The sequence below is a fragment of the Crocuta crocuta genome, unplaced genomic scaffold, assembly GCF_008692635.1.
Source record: "Crocuta crocuta isolate KB4526 unplaced genomic scaffold, BGI_CrCroc_1.0 scaffold228, whole genome shotgun sequence".
Classification (NCBI taxonomy): Eukaryota; Metazoa; Chordata; class Mammalia; order Carnivora; family Hyaenidae; genus Crocuta; species Crocuta crocuta.
Window position 1 is genome coordinate 1,775,734 of NW_027532820.1, and position 8,029 is coordinate 1,783,762.

An 8,029-nucleotide genomic window follows, 5' to 3' on the forward strand; every position below is an offset into this window, starting at 1 on the left:
GTCAGACAATCGAAGACTGAAAGTATGATAAAAACGTATGCGTCTGTGAACCAATTAATCATCGGTCCTCTGTCCCTGTGGAGTGAGTGGAAGACACCCCAGATCCGGTGTTGGCAGAGCTACCAAAATACTGGGCTAAAGGTGAAACCATCATGGAGGAACAAAGCTTTCCAGAAAAAAATTGACTTCTCAGAAACCATCTATTGCCTTATTTATATCTTTTTTTTTTTTGAAAGAAAGAGAGAGAAAGGAAGAGAAAGAGAAAGAATCCCAAGCAGGCCACGCACCTACGGGCATGGAGCCCAACGCAGGGCTCAAACCATGAGATCATGACCTGAGCCGAAATCAAGAGCCGGGTGCTGAACCCACTGAGCCACCCAGGTGCACCCCTAAGTTCTACCTGCTGTTCACCATTCTTACCAGTATTCGTGTTGGGCCTTTGATGAGCGAGGCACAGCTGACTGAGAGCAACTCCCACCTCAAAAGCAGATCAGGTTTGGGCTCTGTGTTCTGACTCTGGTGTCCACACTACCTAAGTAACCTCCCCGCCAGGAGCTTCCTAGTTCAGCCGCTACGGAGCTGCAGTTTGCCGCCAGCTTAGAAGTCAAGAGAGTTGGTGTGTGAGAGGCCCCAGGACGATTTTAGCACCAGTTCACAGGTCTTCGTTCAAAAGTGTTTACTGAGATGATTAATAATGATGATAACAAAACAGTCAGAAATGGATTCATGAAGAGAGCAATATGTTCACAGAGAGGAAGATTTCACAGCCAAAGGTGTGACTTCTTTTTGCCTTTGTGTTTTCTGTCGTTAAAAACGTTTTCTGTGATAAACAGGTTCATCTTATTTTTTATTTAAAAAATTTTTAAANTCAGCCGCTACGGAGCTGCAGTTTGCCGCCAGCTTAGAAGTCAAGAGAGTTGGTGTGTGAGAGGCCCCAGGACGATTTTAGCACCAGTTCACAGGTCTTCGTTCAAAAGTGTTTACTGAGATGATTAATAATGATGATAACAAGACAGTCAGAAATGGATTCATGAAGAGAGCAATATGTTCACAAAGAGAGGAAGATTTCACAGCCAAAGGTGGGACTTCTTTTTGCCTTTGTGTTTTCTGTCGTTAAAAACGTTTTCTGTGATAAACAGGTTCATCTTATTTTTTATTTAAAAATTTTTTAAAAGTCTTATTTATTTCTGAGAGAGAGACAGAGAGAGACAGCGTGAGCAGGGGAGGGTCAGAAAGAGAGGGAGGTACAGAATCTGAAGCAGGCTCCAGGCTCNCAGTTCACAGGTCTTCGTTCAAAAGTGTTTACTGAGATGATTAATAATGATGATAACAAGACAGTCAGAAATGGATTCATGAAGAGAGCAATATGTTCACAAAGAGAGGAAGATTTCACAGCCAAAGGTGGGACTTCTTTTTGCCTTTGTGTTTTCTGTCGTTAAAAACGTTTTCTGTGATAAACAGGTTCATCTTATTTTTTATTTAAAAAATTTTTAAATGTCTTATTTATTTCTGAGAGAGAGACAGAGGGAGACAGCGTGAGCAGGGGAGGGTCAGAAAGAGAGGGAGGTACAGAATCTGAAGCAGGCTCCAGGCTCTGAGCTGGCAGTCAGCACAGACCCCGACGCGGGGCTCGAACCCACGAACCGTGAGATCATGACCTGAGCCGAAGTCGGACGCTTAACCGACTGAGCCACGCAGGCGCCCCAAACATCTTCATTTTAAAATTGGGAACTCGAAATGCTAGGTGATGAACATGAGCTTAGATGAACAAAGCGCTCTTCGTGGCATAATGTAGAGATAAACTTCCACCCCGAGCTCTAATGGAGCCACAGGGACTAGATGCGACCTCCCACCTGAAGCAATTTACCAACCAGACAAGATGTACAAGAGAACAGTTTTAGGACTTTGTACAACATGCGATGCAGAACAGTGATCCCCGAAAGAATTGGAACCAGTGAGGGGCACCATTAAATTCCCCCAGATTACGACCTGGAGAGAGTTTCTACCTGCCGTGTAAGGAAGAGGAATCTAAACAGAGCCTAGTGGTGTCTGGAATTGAGGAAGCCGGTTGTCAGAGTTTGGAGAGAGTGCGATGGTTAATTTTATGTGTCCATGTGGGTAAGCCACAGTACATAGTTATTTGGTCAAACACTGTTCTAGATATTTCTGTGAAGGTATTTGGTATGGAGTGAAGATTTGTGTTCTCCTAAAAAGTCATACGTTGAAACCCTAATCCCGGTGTGATGGTATCTGGAGGTGCCTTCGGAAGAACGAGCTCTCATGATGGGATTACTGCATGAGCATGAGAGAGAATTTCTCTCTCTCTGCCACCTGAGGACACAGAAATAAGGCAGCCATCTTAAAACCAGAGAGTGGGCTTTCGCCAGGAACTGAATTGGCAGGAACCTTGATCTTGGACTTCCCAGCATCCAGAACTGTGAGAACTGTTTGTCGCTGAAACCACCTAGGCATGGTGTTTGTCATAGCAGCACAAGTTGACAACCCAGAAATTTTTTTAATGAGATTAACATTGAAATCAGTGGACATCACCTCCATAATGTGGGTGGGCCTGGCCCAATCAGTTGAAGGCCTTAAGAGAAAGACTTACCGCTCCAGAGGAAGAGGGAATTCTACTAACAGATTGCCTTCGAACTCGAGTTGCAACATCAACTCTTCCCTGGGTCTCCAGCCTGCCAGCCGGCCCAGATTTTTTATTTGTCAGCCTCCATGATCTACAATCATATGAGCCAATTCCTTAGACTAAATCTCCCACGCCACCATCTCCACCCCTCCTCTCTGTATATAATATATATTTACATATTCAAGGAGTGATGGGGGCCCACTGCCGTTCAACAGCTGGGCAGCGTGGATCAGTGAGGTGCTTTAGGAAGATGCTTCAAGCCTAACTGGAGGAATGAGGGGCTAAAACTCCAGGCATCCAGGTGTGCGGTAGGAAGGAAGGAAAAGCATGGGAAGGAGGCAGGGAGGAAAACAATTTTAATTTCTTTTTATTAAGTTTTTTTACTTTAGAGAGAGTGAGAGCAGGGCAGAGGGGGAGAGAGAGAGAATCTATTTTTTAAAAAAATTTAATGTTTATTTTTGAGAGGGAGAGAGACAGACAGACAGAGACAGACCACAAGCAGGGGAGGGGCAGAGAGAGAGGGAGACACAGAATCTGAAACAGGCTCCAGCCTCTGAGCTGTCAGCACAGAGCCCGACATGAATCTTGAACTCACAAACTGCAGGATCATGACCTGAGCCAAAGTCAGATGCTTAACTGACTGAGCCACTCAGGTGGAGAGAGAGAGAGAGAGAGAGAGAGAGAATCTTAAGCAGACTTCATGCCCTGTGCAGAGTCCCACACAGGGCTTGATACCACAAACCCTGAGCCCATGACCTGAGCCGATATCAAGAGTCAGATGCTCAACAAACTGAGCCACCCGGGCTCCCTGAGGAAACAATTTTAAAGAAAGACGGGGCTCCTGGGCGGCTCGGTCGGTGAAGCCTCCAACGTCGGCTCAGGTCACGATCTCACGCCCGGTGAGTTCAAGCCCCGCGTCGGGCTCTGTGCTGACAGCTCAGGGCCTGGAACCTGCTTCTGCTCCTGTGTCTCCCTCTCTCTCTGCCCCTCCCCTGCTCGTGCTCTGTCTCAGTCTGTCTGTCTGTCTCTCTCCCTCACAAAAGTAAATAAACATAAAAAAAAAAGCCTAAAAAAAGAACAACTGGGGCCTGTAAGTCTCTTCCTTGTTCACGAGGCTGGGATGCGCGTGCAGAAGGCGGGCGGCCGGCGGTGTGACTGCAAGGCGGGTGAGGAGCGTGAAACGAGGAAGGGAAGCCGCCACCACGTCTGCACAGGGCTGGAGACTGAGGGTGACGCGAAGCCTACGGAGGGGGGCCCTCCGAAGGGAGAGGAGGTTGAGGTGTGCAGAGGGTGCAAAGCAGGAGCAGCCGGCCCGGCCCAGGCCCCAGAGAAGGCGCTGCGCAGAGCGGGCCGTGCAGACGGTGGCTGCCTGAATTACGGAGCCTGCGGCCCCCAGAAAGAATGCTTCTCTTAGGGGGTGAGCAAAGGGCCCTCGTTTGGCATCGGTGGGTCCTTGGTGCCCTTCCGGGAGCCCTTTCAATAGTTTCCTAGTGGCGCCAGGCACAGCCCCAGGGACTGAGGGACGATGGGAAATGAGGAAACAGAGGCCCCGCCCGTTCCTCGTGGGGGGAAGGGCAGTGGGTCAGGTCCTTCAGGAGTGACCAGCCCAGAAGCAGCTTCTGCAGAATTCCTTCCGTTTTTGTTGTCACTGTCCCGGGTCAGACCTTTCTTGAGCAGTTACTGCCGGCAGACACCCCGCCAGGCAGGGACAGGGAGAGCTGGGCTTTGCAGGGAGAGAGAGAGAACGGGGAGCTGATGGGGGGCAGGAAAGGAGGGAGGCAGGGGAGGGAGGCGGGGGACAGGGCTGGCCAGAGGGGGGAGAGCNTGCTGACCGCAGAGACACACAGGTGGTCTGGGAGGTGACGGGAACCCAGGGGGTGGACGAGGCGTGGCCTCCGTCTGCCCTGTGGGTCGTGGGGGTCTCTGGGAAGCTGTCCCCACCTTAGTCCCAGGCGACTGTGGGTTGACTCCTAATCACGGCTCACTGAACACGGGGCTGTCCTCTGCCTGTTGCCCAAGTGCCGTTTGTTGATCTGGCGAAGGGGACGCTCTCTGGCCCTGAGGTATCCCAGGATGTGGGGAAAAGGTACGTGCGGGGCTGGAAAGAACTCCTCATTTACAAAACTTCCCTTGGGACGTGGAATTTCAATGCTTTCACAGAGGGGACTCTGCTCCTCGTTTTCCTGAATGACTCAAATGTTTGCTTCAGACAATGGCAGAGTATCTTGCTTGAATCATTGGATTTCTGTTATTTTTGTAAGATGTGGGTGGGCAATATGACTCAGTATTTTTCCAAGAGATGTGAAAATTATATTGCCTATTTTGGATCATTTCATGCTGAGATCTGGAACATTTTTCTTGACTTTCAAATCTTGAAGCTTGGGGACTTTTTGTTTTTATTTTGCCTTTCCATCGTTTCAGATCTTTCCCAGACGGAACTTTAAGGGGAAACTACTTAGCAATAGCTCTAAGTGATAAAATACGTTGAATTATAATATTCGATGTTTCTTAAATAAAAGATCTGCTAAATCTGGTGACGTGGTTGCCGTGTTGTTTGTGAGAAAAATTGGAGAATGTGGGGTAGTGGAGTCTTGAAGGTTGTTTAAAATTTTTTTTAATGCCTATTTATTTTTGAAGGAGGGAGAGACAGAGCATGAGCCCATAAGGGGCAGAGAGAGAGGGAGACACAGAACCTGAAGCAGACTCCAGGCTCTGAGTTGTCAGCGCAGATTCTGACACAGGGCTCAAACCCACGGACTGTGAGATCATGACCTGAGCCGAAGTCAGATGCGTAACCGATTGAGCCACCCAGGCGCCCTGAAGATTGTTTAATTTAAAACCTTGTCTAGTGCTTGAATAGCCTCAGACTAGTTTTCCAGCTTCTACTTGGCCACCTGTCCCTGACAGTTGAGTTGTGTGAAGGCATCAGGTGATGGAGAGCTCATTGGGTGACGGGCAGTGCCACTTTTGCATGGCACTTTTCACACCGTCACAACCTGCCTCCTTGTAGCTTCTAGACATGAGGTTCTCCTTCTGATCCCTATTCTCTATGAATTTCTTTAATTCTGTAATGGAATGATCGTTTTTGAAATACTGCTATATTTTCCTATTTGATAAATGAGGTCTTTTCCCAGTAGTCTTATTTCTATTAATGGTGGGACAAGAGACTGAGCTTAGTGTCTCCAATATGGGGTGAATTGTGTCCCCCCCCCAATTCATATGTTGAGATCCCAACCCTAGAACCTCAGAATGTGACTGTATTTGCAGATAAGGTCTTTACAGAGATGATTAAGTTAAAACGAGGTCTTTAGAATGGGTCCTGATCTAATCTGACTGGTGTCCTTCTTCTTTTTTTTTTTTTTAATTTCTTTTTCTTAAAGAGAGAGACAGCGTGAGCAGGGGAGGGTCAGAGAGAGACAGAGACACAGAATCCGAAGACAGACTCCAGGCTCTGAGCTGTAAGCACAGAGCCCGACGCGGGGCTTGAACCCACTAACCGTGAGATCGTGACCTGAGCCGAAGTCGGACACTTAACCGACTGAGCCACCCAGGCGCCCCTGACTGGTGTCCTTCTAAGAAGAGATTTGGACCCAGAGGGACACTAGGGCCCAGGAGCACAGAGGGGCGGCCATGGGAAGGTCCGCAAGAGGACGGCCATCTTCAAGCCGACAAAAGAGGCCTCAGAAGAAAACATACCTACCAACATCCTGCTCTTGGACTTCTAGCCTCCGTAAGTGTAAGAAAATTCATTTCTAAAGTTTAAGACTTCCAGTCTCAAGTATTTCGTGGTGGCAGCCCAGGCAAGCTACTGGGTCTCTGGCAATGAAGAATGAGAAAGACATGCCCCAGGGCAGTTTCTTTCAGATAGGAATATTCGAGGAGGAGGGGCACAGTCCTTCCAGCGTGTGTGTGTGTGTGTGTGTGTGTGTGTGTGTGTGTGTGTGTGTTGAGAGTGTTNCAGAAACACGTCAGTGCTAGTGCTCTCAATATCCCTCACCCCATGTTCCCGAGCCCTGAGTCAACCCTGGTGGGAGCCCCTGAAGGGTGATGGAAGCATCCAGAAAGTTCTGGAGCAGAGGTGGATTTACTGTGAAGCCAATAAAGCTTTAGCTTCAGGGACTCCTACTTGCTGGAGTTTCTTCCAATGCCTTAGGAGGGGTTGTAGCAAGGTATTCACATATCTGTTTTTTTTTTTTTTAGTTTATTTATTTTTGAGCTAGAGAGAGAGAGAGTTCACACAAGCTGGGGAGGGGCAGAGAGAGAGAGAGAGAGAGAGAGAGAGAGAATCCCAAGCAGGCTCCACGCTGCCAGCTTGGAGCCTGATGCGGGGCTTGAACCCATGATCGGCGAGATCATGACCTGAGACGATATCATGAGCCGGATGCTTAACCGACTGAGCCACCCAGGCGCCCCTTCATGTTACCTTGTTTTTAACACATTTGCAAAAAGATATTTTAACTGCACTTGGTTAACATTGACATCTCTTTCCACTCCGGTTTTCTTCTCCATCACATGTATCCTCCTGGGTTGTGGAGGGGTGGTGCCCAAATAAGGAAATTTGAACTGGGGTTTCCTTTTGGTTGGGTTTGTGGGACGGATTTCGATAGGTTGCAGTTGGATCTGTGTGTGGTTATGCGATGGCAAAGCTGACCGAGAGAAGGAAAGCCTACCAGGCAGTGCTAGGAAATGCTTAGAACCAGATTGGTACTGCTGGCCGATTTCTGGGGTATAAATACTCCCGCCTATTTCACGCAGTTGCCATCATCACTGTATGCGGGGCAGGAAAGCGTGTCCACCATTATCCAGTATTGGCACCACATGAATACATTAGATGTAAATAAACAACTTCAAGAGCATCGTAATGGTAAAATGTAGCGAAATAATTAGGAAAGGATGTGTTTTTGGGTATTTATTATCTTTGTTTTTAGTATTACTTATTTAATTGTAAGTTTATGTTATTTAATTTTGAAGAAATGGCTATGATCAAAGACGACCTCCCAAAATTCCTGAAAAGCCAACAGTGGACTCTTGGGAGCTAGAATGTGCCAGCCCCATCACAGCGCTCTTCCTGTGCAGTATGTCAATTCACCCCGTTTTATGACATGAAGGTTCAGGGCACGAGTTGGTAATTTGATATGAAACATGTGAATAAAGGAGAAGAAACCAGTGTTTGTTTTTGTTTTTGTTTTTTTTTTTTTAATGTATGGAGCTGGAGGCCAGTCAAGGGTAAATTCTTTCAATCATCAGATATGTAAGTTTCACACAAATGATTTGGTTCTCATCAATGCCTTGTTTAAAAGTTCCTGCCTAAGAACTTGCCTCTCAGGAATATGCTTGATAATGCAGGCTGTAGCGTTATAAATGGCCCATATATTTAAAAGAAAACTT

At 47.5% G+C, this 8,029-nt stretch overlaps 1 long non-coding RNA gene across 1 annotated transcript; it reads left to right on the plus strand.

Annotated features, from left to right (window-relative positions):
- The first annotated feature begins 4,472 nt into the window (after positions 1-4,472).
- On the plus strand, positions 4,473-7,801 carry LOC144245683 (uncharacterized). The gene is made up of 3 exons (XR_013339397.1): positions 4,473-4,727; positions 6,022-6,371; positions 7,613-7,801. It is a non-coding gene; the product is annotated as an uncharacterized LOC144245683 (long non-coding RNA).
- The last annotated feature ends 228 nt before the right edge of the window (positions 7,802-8,029 follow it).